A 13,153-nucleotide genomic window follows, 5' to 3' on the forward strand; every position below is an offset into this window, starting at 1 on the left:
TATGTTTGAAGCAATAGAGAACATATATACTTTTTCACTCACCGCAGCGGCCACGATTCATTTCGGTGTGGAAAGGGGATTCATTACGTGACGCTACATTGGACGCTGAGGAGGATTTGTGGCGAGGCCTGTTGCTTTGCCATTGAGCTCAAGCTGCAATGCATTCATTTTTAATGTTCCCTTTGAATTGAGTTAGAGCTTAGTTTCGCCTTCTGTGCAGTTCCGTTTCACGCGTTATTTGATGTTATATTAGTGTAACAGGCCCCTCCCTCCGTCTTCCCGCAGTCTTAGGTTAAGGTCATGGTGCCTAAAGCATATGTCGTGCTTGTACAGACAGGTTCACAGTTCAAGCGAAAACGTTCGGGTGAGCCATGTCCGAATTTTGTCCTCTGGTAAAGTTAGGTTGGCTTAGATGCGCATAAAAATAATAGTGCTCAATATCTGTACTGCATCCTTTTGTCAGACTAGAGCGATGCACGGACGACTTTTTTACGTCTAGTTGCAGTTAAGGGACCCATGATAAGACAAATGCTCATTAGAGTGTTCCCTTTAACCATCGGCGGTACTGGGCACCACTCTGCGGGCACGGAACATATCTGCCAGAAAGCAATCATTGTGCCCCCTTCCCCAGATCGTTGCTTCTCAGGAGATTGTGTACCGTAAAAGGTTTCTCTAATTTCACAAATATTGTTTCCCTAAACCAAAATAAATTTTTGGTTTTAAGAAAATTGTAAAACTTTTCATGACGTTACGGGCGCCCTTTTTGTTTGAAGAACAACAGTAGCTTTGTGCGTAATTGTGCAGAAAATCTTCGGCTTGTCCTAAAACAGGCAAAAATCATAAAATCAATATATTGATACCTTTTTAAAACTGCGGAAAGTGAAAGAAGTATACGGGTATTCAAACAAGCCTACTTGCCCCGCCACGGTGGTCTAATGGCTAAGGTACTCGGCTGCTGACCCGCAGGTCGCAGGATAGAGTCCCGGCTGTGGCGGCTGCATTTCCGATGGAGGCGGAAATGTTGTAGGCCCGTGTACTCAGATTTGCATGCACGTTAAAGAACCCCAGGTGGTCGAAATTTCCGGAGACCTCACTACGGCGTCTCTCATAATCATGTGGTGGCTTTGGGACGTTAGACCCGACAAATCATCAAACACGCCTACTTGGTCATGGATGAATAAGCAAAAAGTGCGATCGGCCATGGTCAAGATGTCGAATTCGCAGAAGTGCTTTCTGCAGACAGGTTTGAAATGACCCGCGTAGTGTTATCGGACTACATTTTCGTTCGCAGTAAGTGCGCCTTAGCGCCGCAGAGATTTCCGAACTACTATGACGGCGGAGAAACACGTCTGAATTCAGACTTCAAAGCAGGTGGGGCATGCGTCACTCTGGCTCGACTGGCGTCATTCCGTCGCTTGCGATAGCCATTTTCATCGCCAGCTGCAGAAATAATGGGAAATCCAGGCGTGTTCTTCGGTCACCTGCAATTTCTACGCTAAGGACCTATGGTAAGCTATTCCGAATCGCCTTTGTGCATTATTTGTCTTTGTGTCTGCACCCATGCTATTGATCGTCACCAGCTACGTTTCAGTTAATAGGGAGTTTTAGAATAGCGCACCATAAGCCTTCGCGGTGCGGTCACTGCCATTGCGCATGCGTCGTAACACGAGCCACCGTTCACGGCCCACCCGCAGAAAATCAAAAATAGCGGGTGGCGTGTACGGCCCGCATGCGGCTCGCGAACGCTGGTTTCAAGGCTATGGTGTCGCTGCAATCGTGCGTTGTGGTTTGCAGGAGGGCAAACTCTATTCTAAAACCCATATGGCACCCTCTATGCTCAAAACGCCCGAAGCGCCTGTAAACGTTATTCTAAAACTCCCTAACGTAAGGTTCACGTTAAAGAACCCCAGGTGGTCGAAATTTCCGGAGCCCTCCACTACGGCGTCTCTCATAATCATATGGTGGTTTTGGGACGTTAAACCCCACAAATCTAATCCCTAACGTAAGGTTCGCAGCGGAGCTTCCTTGGACAGGCGATCAGTGGTTGTGACGACATGACCCAAGTACTTGTTTCCTCTGGGAGAGTACGTGCCCTGTACATGCGTTTCGTTACTAGCCGTGTCATCTACGCGATAAGAGTTCGGCGCGTGCCAAGCGCCGTATCTGTTATCACCGTTTCGGTGTTTCTGAAAAGGGCCGGCATTGCAGCTGGTGTGTACATTCGTTCCTGTATCACCGTTGTAGACAGTTCACTCGTCGCTGTTTCGTTTATGGCGAAAAAAAGCTTTCTGAACTGGTTTGCTCGTACATTTATTATTCCGTTAGACAGGACTCAGCAGTCGAAACGAGTTCATCAATTCGTTTAACTACTAGTGTTGATGCGAGTGTACGTACAGTCAACCAGAAAAGTTTACGGACCACAGAAGTTCAGGGTCGAAAGCCTCTTCACGACACTTCCGCTACGTCTGCGGTGGTCGGCAGCACCGCAGCGTCCTGAAAGTATGCCTTTTCTAATCGATGGCATTTCTCTTTTCTGACTGGGTACTAGTAATTTTCACCTTTCTCTTTCTAACGGGGCGTGCTTTTGGCATCTGCGTCTACAAGCTTTCGCCTGAGCCGCCCATCAGCATAACTGATATTAGTTACAATCTTTATCACAAAGTGTCACCTAACCATGAGAACATCGTTTGAGACACGCCGTGATAAATATTATCCTACGAAATTAGCCACGTGATGGTCATACTTCAGATGAGCGCTTCGCATGAAAACCGTGAACTAACATTGTGCTACATGGCAGCAGAAAACTGTAGGGCCAGTGAATAAGAAAACGACCCGTTTCGGCTCAGAACTAGGATCGACGGTAGATGGCGCACAGCTAGCTGGCGTGGAATTAACATAGGTATAATGTTGTGAGAAGAATATGAAAAGAGTCATCGCTCCTGGTCTGACGTTCGGCAATGCGGTCTTGTGCATGAGATCAAAAGTTCAAGCAAGATTAAAAATTAAGCAACGTGGAATAGGTAGGCTTGCCTTAAAAGCTCACGGGAATGCACCAAGTCAGGGAGTACAAGGTGATATGGGATGGACACCATTTGAGGGCAGGGAAGCGAGCAGCAAAATAAAATTTGAGAAGCGATTGAGAGAAATGGGGGAGCAGCGTTGGGTTCGGAAGGTATTCAGCAACTTGTGCATGAAGAATGTCGATACAAATTGGAGGAAGCGAGCCAGAAAATTGACTGGTATATACTTGGAAAACAGCAGGGGTCAAACCAAAAAGAATTATCGGTTAAGAAGAAGGTGAAGGAAGCTGATACCAATATGTAGAGAATTGGCATAATTAGGAAGTCCGCTCTAGAGATTTATTGAACTTTTAAGCAGGAAATTGCCAAGGAAAGGATCTACGATAATACTCGGGGTAGTTCTCTACATTTTGAGGCCAGGACGGGAGGATTGCGAACCAAGACATATCGGGCCAAATACGAAGGGGTAGACACAGTATGCAGTGCGTGTGGAGAGGAAGAAGAAACAGCCGAACACTTGATAATGTTCTGTAAAGGGCTTCTCCCTATTGTTCAGAATGATGGCGCAGAGTTTTTCAAAGCACTGGGGTTTAGGGACAGGGAGGACAAAATAGACTTTAAGTGGGTAAAATTAACTGGAAGGAGGTTGTCTGATTGGTGGCTAAAGTCAAGGCACGAGTGACAATTAAACCCTTCACTGCAAAGTACGAATCCTCAACCTCACTATTTATTTCCGATGGAGGCGGAAATGTTGTAGGCCCGTGTGCTCAGATTTGGGTGCACGTTAAAGAACCCCAGGTGGTCGAAATTTCCGAAGCCCTCCACTACGGCGTCTCTCATAATAAAATGGTGGTTTTGGGACGTTAAACCCCACATATCAATCATCAATCAACCTCACTATTTAGGAGAAAAAAATGTAGTTTTTGGTTCATTAAGTATTACGGCTTGGTGGCGCTAGCCACCACCCAATTTGAAGGGTACAGCCATATCTATCTATCAATCAATCCATCGGACAGGCAGGTTGGCACGCGCTCGCATTGTCCGCAAACTTTTGTGGTCGACTGTACGTACGAAGACTGCACCGCATGCAACTATTATGAGCAGTTCATATATCTATTGCTTTCGTTGATGTTTGAGAACCACGAAATGAGGTCATCACGAATCTTGCATGGCTTTTGCGTATGTACTTCATTTCGTTAACGTTCGGTGCTCAGAACACATGACTGGAGAACTTATTTCATGCATTTTGTTGGTACGTACGGCTTCATCTTGCCCGTACATACCTACGGAGAAGAAACAGCAGCGCTTACAAAGAGGGCTTACCTTAAAGGAGCCCTTAAACACTTTGACAAGTAACCATAGAATGAATCCACTGAAAGAGCTTATTGCCTCACAAATACAAGGCCACAAGATTTTAACTATCCGTCTTGTCCGAGCGGAGTTACAAAGATTATTCACACACTGTCAACGCATTCTCTCTCCTCTCGTCCTGACGAAAGCGCTGGAAGCTAAGCAGGGAAAGATGAAAGAGGCAAAGAAATACGTCACGCGCACCTCGTGACTTTGAGCACTTTATTACTGTTTTTTTAATGCACGGCTTTTTCAGCGTGATCGCGCGCGCACACTCATGTACAAGTCGCGGCCTCCCGCGGCGATCTCTGTAATGACTGAGTGTGCTATGTTCAAATCAGCCAATGGCTGATAGATGGGTATTCTACGTGTAATATTCAAGCATCTTCCGTCATTTCTCGTGAGGAGAGAAAGCAATTTTAGCTGACTTTGATAAATTATTGTGAATTCCAGGCCGCGTGCTGCGCTACAGTACTTAGCTCGCGTGTTGTCGGGAGCCTCTACTACTGGTCAGCAGCGTTTTCTAACCATGCTCAAAAAGTGTTGCAGGGCGTCTTTAGGAGACGGGTAGAGCAGAGTGGGCGTGGGAACAACCGGGGTAAAAAATAGCATTGTTGAAATTATGAAGACGAAACGGACATGGGCCATACTAGTATGTGCAGGACAATCGCTGGTCCTTGAGGGCAGGGGCGTGCTCAGGGAGTCGCACACAGACCCGTGCCCCTCCCCCTCGCAATTTTTTAGTCATAGCATGCGAAAGTGTTAAATGACTATCTCAAGGGAGTACCCTCTCCGAAATTAGGGACGTGCCCAGTCCCCGAAAAATTTTTTTACCGTGATATCGTTTAAGAGCTCATTTCGCACCGGCGTTGGTATCGTTGATTGTCAGCGAAAAATTATCATCTTATGCGTGGCCAAAAAACAGAGACCACTGCAAATATAATTAAAAAATCCGGGGTCGCAGTTTGAATCGACCCGAGTCGCTTGGGCAGGAGGGGGATCGAACATGGGTCGTTTTCGTGGCGAGTAGATGTTCCACCACACAGCCCCGCCGCTGCTTGTGAATTCAGTGAAAATGACTTCCTCTGCTTGAAATGCATGGAAAGCAACTTTCATGCTTTAAAAAGCACGTGTTCTGTATACATGCTTCGCCCTACATCATAAAACATTGCAGTAAAATTGCGTAGTACAAACGCACAGTGCCATCGAGTGTCAAGACATGGGATTATCATAATGACTTCATGGTCTAAAACCGGTCACCCGTTACAAAAGGTACACATCTTACTGTAACATTCCCTCAAGGCTGCGTAGTGGGTGGATAGCAAGTTCGCAAAGATTTCATGCACCAATTATTGGAAGTATGGACTAGGGACAGGCTATTTGGTATCTCGTTTAACTCCTAAAGGTGAAGCTTAAGAGCCCCGCAATTGTTCGGCTACGCGCATGTTTGGGGGTAGCTGAATGGATTCCAAGAGAAGGCAAACGCGTAGAAGGAGGCGAAAAGTTACGTGGGCAGATGAGATTAAGAGGCTCGCACGTATTACGTGCGAGCCTCTTAATCTCATCTGTCCCCGAAATACAAAACAGGGTATTGGTGGAACATGGGAGAGACCTTTGCCCTAAAAGAGTGGAGTCAGGCTAATGATGAAGATAAGTATCATGATAGGCTCCTTGTTTTTATGCGTGAATTCAAGCTGAGCAAACAGGCATGGCTTGATGGATAAATACAGTTCCACAAAATTAAATATTATGTAACCCATAAGCATTTATGATTTGCTTATTCCTATGAGGATATGTTATTCCTGAGGAACCACATTTTTGCGTGCAGCTATGCTAACAAAATAGAAGGGCATATACTTGAAATGTTGGCTTGCCGTGATCGCAAGATGTGCTTGAAATTTTTTCAGACCACTTTTTTTTTGTTAAATATGGTATGCTCTATCCATTTCATTGTCGGCGTACTGTCTCATACGTCGGTCGTCAAAGCAAAAGGCAACCAATAAACTTCGCTTTGCCCCTTTTATGGAGAACATCTGCTTGTTTTACCGTCTGATAACACATCAAATAAAAGTAAAAAAATATATATGTATATACATGGATAAACTGCGCACATGAGAGCCATGGTTTTATTTCGCTCGCCTTTATGGGTTATTCCGCCTCTAATAAAACATTCTTGAAGGTTCTTCGAAAAGCAGTACTACATTTGTTCAGCGCTTCATTCCCTCAGAGCAGAGATAAATGTCGAAAATTGCGCAGGCCTGCAGATGATAAGCACTTTGCAACATCAAGAGGACTGAGGGTTGTCTCTCTTCCTATGTCCTGGTAGGAATCTCGGTCAAGATTTACGAGGAGGATTTTTAAATGCAGCTCGCACCAAACAGTGCTACTTAGAAATTTACTCCAAAAGAAAAAAAACTGAACCTTGAATGGTTACGAAATGCACAAAATAGACAAGCGGTGGACAGTGAGAAGCCAATGGCTACCAAGCAAGAAATGAAAAACGCAGTCACGAAAGGCAAAGTTAGATGTGGGGATGAGATTAAGAAACTGGCAGGAATAGAATTAAATCAGCTCGCATGAGATAGGTTAAACTTGAGATCATAGGGAGAGGTCTCAGCCTTGAAGCGGACTAAAACAGGCTTAGAATGAAAAACATAGTGCGTGATGCTGATACGAAGCTATCGTTAGTACTATCGATGCTATCTATAGTTCAGATCATAATCAACTATTGATGCTAAATAATAATTGGTAGCTCCAACACAATAGGTTTGCTAGTATTAACTCATATTATATTATCAAGCATGAATGTATATTGTATGGTAATGTAGTTCAGCAAATGTATAGAACATCAGGAGCAGAGTGAAACGCAGGAAAGTTGACATGCCTCTGCTCCTCGATCAATTTTCCTGGCAGATCCCTGAGAATGAACTTGAATAATTAAGGTGTACAGGAAACAAGGTAGGCACATTTGACGGTGCTCTGCAGCTTGAACATCATGATGCATTTTGTCAAATTATGACGAAGTTCATAATTTGACAAAATATGACGAAGTTTATTTATTCTAAGGTGTACAGGCACACGTTTGAATGTTAATTTATTGGCGAATATATTCCTGAATTATCACTGCTACACGAGTTATTATTTAACTAAAAATTGAGCCCAGCAACAAAACGGAATATTTCTGGTAATAGGCTATCACAAAAGTTTTTTTGAGAACAACGGCTTGCAAAAACATGATTTAAAACACTATTGAGAGCAATATCGCCAGCAACCGATCGTACTACCAATTGCGCTATAAATCATACTACCAACAGTGTACTGATAGTAGCACTATGAATATTTCTATATGTCATCAATAGTTAAAAAGAAGTTCTGACCCAATAGATAGTTTTGTTTCGATCGATTGTTCAAAAATTTTAGTCGGATTTGAATGGTGTGCTATTTTATTGGCATTCTGCATAGAACACGTGCCACCCATAATTACGCATGGGTGGCACGTGTTCCTCAATGTTATCAAATATTTCGTAACATTTACCACCAATAATTACAGAATTTCACAAAGAGCACGACAACATTTATCGCCGCGGGCAAAATGAAAGGAACAAATTGTAAAGTATGAAAGCCTACTTTGATAGAGTGATTTCTACTGCGCTGATGGCAGCTAAGCTTTAAAACGCTGTTCATTGGCCGTTTTCGCCCTTTCAAATAGTTTGTGCGTGCGAAGAATTCCGTTACTGGTCTTCGGCGCTTCGAAAGCGCTAATAATACTTTCATTGCTCTGCATATAAACATAGAATATGAAGATCAACTGATACAGTTATCAAATCTGCTGGTTAATATTTCACAACTGTCGGATACGCATTTTGATTCGTTCCATCATTCAATAAAGATCATGTTATCCTCGTTATACTGTAATTTATTGAAGCTTGACATTCATACCAAACTATCATGCTGCAGCCCAGCAATAAGGAATATTTGAATAGTCCATCGAGATGTCGTAACTTTGTATACATACTCGATAGTTTTGATGTCAGAACCACAAAGCTTGCCCGCAACACCACCTCCTGCTATCGCTAAAGCATTCTGGGCCATTCAAACCATACGGTGGGGCTTCATTCAATATTGTTCGTCACATAAAACACAGAACATTCAAATCGCTGAGGAACGGTGTCTCAGTAATAAATGGAAAGTCGCTCTGGGCAATAGTGTTGGCTTTTAAGAAATGCTAGATTGAGTGTTTGAATTGAAATTATTCTAAGCTCACTGGATGTTTCTGTATTTATGTGGTGTATTTTACTTCCAAAATCTGGGTATTGTATCTTTTCCGAATGCCTTTGAGCACAAAGGTCTTGTCTTCGCAGATCAGTGTAAGGGATGTCGGTGACACGTCACCAGCCAACGCCATGTTTGTGACATATCTCGTAGATAGTGCCATCAGTTTAGTACTAACCAAGCGAAAACTACGTTCGAATAGCTAGAAAATGTGGAACGCAACACTAGCCTCGAAGTACAACTTGTGGAGGTACAATGAGCCGAGGAGATGGAGAACAGGCCCTGCGTCTCACCGCCACCCATACATGTAAGAAAAAAAAGCTTTTTCAAAGCGATACTGCAAGTTGGCCTAGTCGGAACAAACTAATCCTAATGGAATCGCGCGAGAACTAGGAGATAAAGAAAAGATACACAAGGACGAGCACGATTTGAACACGTGGTTGATTTTTTTCGGACACATTGACTTAACCATGCGATCTATATATACGTGACCAGCTTAGAAAAATACACGCACAAAGCACACCCATCATACAGTTTGTGTTCACAGGCTTTAATGTATAGGAACGGAGTGAGGTTTATTTCTTGAGCTAGCCAACATAGGTTCGTTAAATGTCTTTTGTTTTTGCCTGTCAATGGAAAAGACCTACGCTAACTCCCTTCAAAATTACTTGTGTTGTCTGTATTTATAAAACAAGGCATTCATGCCCACCCATCTCACTGCGTCGCTGATTGTGCTATATAGGTATATATTTTAAGAGGAGGTGTATGTTCATTAGTCTCCTATTCGGACATTTGTTAGTCTTCCTATTTATACACACACATCAAAGGAATATTGCACGTTTGATAAGCTTGTGTTAAGGTGTCTATTGTATCAAATTGTTTTCTTGTCTCTTTTTCTCTCTCGTGTTCACAGAGAAAAAGCAGGGAGCTTAACTAGACGTCAGCAGAGTGATAATGCGGATACTAAAATTGCACCATGTGGTGAAATTTTAACTTGAGAGGGTTTGATGCTGAGATTCCGGAAGACATCACTGGCGTATTCTTCTGTTTCTTCGGGTGTCACGGACTGGGATTTCAACCCCTCACCGTTCGTTACGCGACAATGGCAGTCAGGAACTTCAACTGCTGATCTACCAGCCTTGATGCCTGTACATTTTGGAACGCGTTTTAAATAATTTAAGCATTCTCGCACTCACGGGTCCATGACTTGGCGGCGGGGCTCACCCTGCCGGTCTCACCCTGCCTAGTGTGGCTTGCAGCCGAACATCTCCCTTGAAGGAAATGGGCCCCTCAGGACTTTTTCACTGACTGACTGGCCAGTGATCTTATTGGAATGGGCGATGTCACCGCCTTAAAGATGTGAAGTGACCTACAGCATCACGACTCTAACGAACGCTGACAGTACGCTCTTCAGTTGGCTCAGCACAGCGAGGGCTGCCTGAGGCCACCGAAGCGTCTTAATAATTCAAGCGATCAAAGCTTCTCCCCCTTCTTTCACTCACTCACTTTCCTTTCTGCATGACTCGTGTCCTTATATTTCCTGACTGCCAGGATCACACTTAAACAAATACAGACACAGCCACAGGCAAGGCAGAAGAATGGTACGGCATAAAACATATGGATGCTCGGGGGTTGTGGAATGCTTATCCCTGGCGTTTTCTGGGAAAGTTTCACAGGGATGATATATTCTCACGACGATATTTTCCCAGTCTGGGCTGTCCAGTAGGCCCATGACAGGGCTAGAAAGCTCGACCTCTCACTCCCGACGGTAGATCAGCCAGCCAGGTGGCAACGCCCTTCACAGGACGTACCAATAAAGTTTCTTCCATTAGGAAAAGGAACCTTTCGAACACTACACGTATTTCACAACAGCATTGAAGCGAATTAAGACGTCTGTAACAAAGAAAAGGCTGCTTGCAAGACGTTCTTCAGTAGTCACAAAGCCACCGAGGCTGGCTCCCCGATTTCTACTCCATTTCTTCTCAGCACAGCTCGACTGAGTGCTTTGTTGCAGTCGGAGATGCGAGTGGACTCAGGCTACGAGCTGTGCCTCTCGGGTTCCTGAAGCACTGAGTGGGAGTAATTGCATGAGCAGCAATGTTGGTTACTCGGTTAATGGAGAGAGCAAACCTTGCTGTTTCTATACTCCAATCAAGATAACTTCGAGGACCGCGTATCGATATTGTTAATGCTTACTGTGTACTTGTTTATGCCAATTTTTTAAGTTTCCGACGTTTGTAAAATGTTACATGCGTTGTAATAATTCTTGCTGTTCAATGCATGTTTCGCCACCTGTATAGTACTAGAGAAGCCTTTATTGTATTCATTATAAACAATCAAACAAACAATTATGTCAATAAGTCAAAACAGTGCATGTAGTTCCTGTATGTTATGAACATCGTCACATACGTTTGAAAGCACCTCTCCATTGTCTGACTGTGAACATACGGCACGTGGAGATCCTCTGGAAGCAGTTGGCAATGAGGAAAATGCACGTTTTTTTTTTTCGAGCGTGTCCTTGATGTATGCACTTGCTCACCTCTGCAGGAAACACCTGTGTGTCGCTAAATGGCATTTCCAGCGCATGTCACTATGACGCTGCTTTGAAAGCTGTAGAGGGAACGCGTACACGCATGTTCTCTGTTAACTGGTTCTATAACAGCAATGGATCTGTGGTTTATCTGCTATTGATCGAAGTTATGTTGATGCTAGTAGTATATTAGCGCCGATACTATGTATTCCTGATTAATCAGCGTTATGTCCCTATAGCTTCGGCACAATGACAAACGTCTCCCAAAACAAGAAACAACGCGTGTCGAACAATAGTTCTCAATTATACTCAATATTTGAAATGCGAAGCGTTTCTTAGCGATCTTCGGCGACTTTGGCATATCTATCTATCTATCTATCTATCTATCTATCTATCTATCTATCTATCTATCTATCTATCTATCTATCTATCTATCTATCTATCTATCTATCTATCTAGCCGCCTATGACTTTTAGCTCTCCTGGCCGTTTCGATAATGGTATCGATACCAAACGTGGTATGACATAACATGACTGTATGAAGAACATATTTCACTAATAATATGAAAATCATGACACGTATGTCACGAATGTCGTGATCTGCATTTCATGGTCCTACAGCTCTTGCGGTGGTTTTGTTCACATGGCATGCTGCGAAATTTGTATGGTAAGCAATGATTGCATGGCGAACACAAACGACACACCCTAGCATGACAATCATGACATGCATTTCATGTAACAACATGACTACACGCAACGCTCATGATACGCTCGCGGCCGTTTCGTTAGTGTCACAAATAACAAATTTGGTATTACAGTACGTGGATGGATGACGAAAGTATGTGGCTAATGCAAACATGACAATCAAGAGTTGCGTGTCATGTAACAACAAGACTACATGCCACAATCGTGATGCACTGGCGGTCGTTTCGCTAGCTTCACTTATACCAAATTTGCGAATCAATTACGAAGGTATGATAATGGCGCAAACATGATAAGCTTGAGATGCGCGTCATGTAAAAACATGACTGCATGCTACGCTCGTGAGTCGCTCGCGGCCGTTCCGCTAGCTCCACATGTTATAAACTCATATATTACGTGACGCGAACGGACGACAATGGTAAATGACACATCCATACATGATAATCACGACATGTTTGCCATTTAACAACATAACTACATGCCACACTGATGATGCGCTCACGGCCGTTTTGCTAGCTTCGCATATGCCAAATTTGGTATTATGGGACGCCAATAGATGGCGAAGGTATCTGACTGCTCCGAACGTGATAATCATGAGATGCGTGTCACGTGAGAACATGACTACATGCCACAGTCAAGGCGCCAATACATTTCGATGCGACGCGGTGCGCGTGCTCGCCGACGTTCATTTCGTCGCGTCACGCTGGCGTTGCCACGCCAGGCGCCGGTAATGCCATATACTCGCAGGCGCGTGCCGCGCTGCGTTGCTTTAACGCATGCGCGTTTCAGCGCGTCCTGCGTCCCTCCGTCACGAAAAAAACACGCAGTGTTGTCTGGGTAATGCATTGGTGCGAATTTCGCGCCGGTTGCCATCGGGCCGCGGCGACGGACGATAGTCGCGCCGGTCGCGCCTGGTGTCAGACTATACAGTGCTCACGTATTGCTAACGTAGCATCGCTGTGCTTAGCATGCGCGCGCGTCAACGCTACTTTGGAGTACAATGGGCCCTTCATGATTCGCTCGCGGCCATTTTGCTAGCTCCACATATACCGAATTTGGTGTTACGTGACGTCAATGGATGACGAAATTTAGAACTGGTGTAAACATGATAATCCTGACACGCGTGTAATGTAAGAACATGACAACATACCACGCTCATAGCGTGCTCACTGCCGTTTCGCTAGCTCCACATATACTCAATTTGATTTCACGTCACGTGAATAGATAACGAAGGTAAACGACACATCGAAACATGATAATCATGACACGGAAGTTATGTA

At 44.2% G+C, this 13,153-nt stretch overlaps 1 long non-coding RNA gene across 1 annotated transcript in view; it reads left to right on the forward strand.

Moving 5' to 3' along the window:
- The first annotated feature begins 1,369 nt into the window (after positions 1–1,369).
- The window catches only part of LOC142767455 (uncharacterized), a 326,266-nt gene continuing 314,482 nt past the window's right edge, over positions 1,370–13,153 (forward strand). The window contains exon 1 of the long non-coding RNA XR_012884890.1: positions 1,370–1,508. This is a non-coding gene — a long non-coding RNA (uncharacterized LOC142767455). The remainder of the gene's footprint in view (positions 1,509–13,153) is intronic.

The sequence above is a fragment of the Rhipicephalus microplus genome, chromosome 7, assembly GCF_043290135.1.
Source record: "Rhipicephalus microplus isolate Deutch F79 chromosome 7, USDA_Rmic, whole genome shotgun sequence".
Lineage (NCBI taxonomy): Eukaryota > Metazoa > Arthropoda > Arachnida > Ixodida > Ixodidae > Rhipicephalus > Rhipicephalus microplus.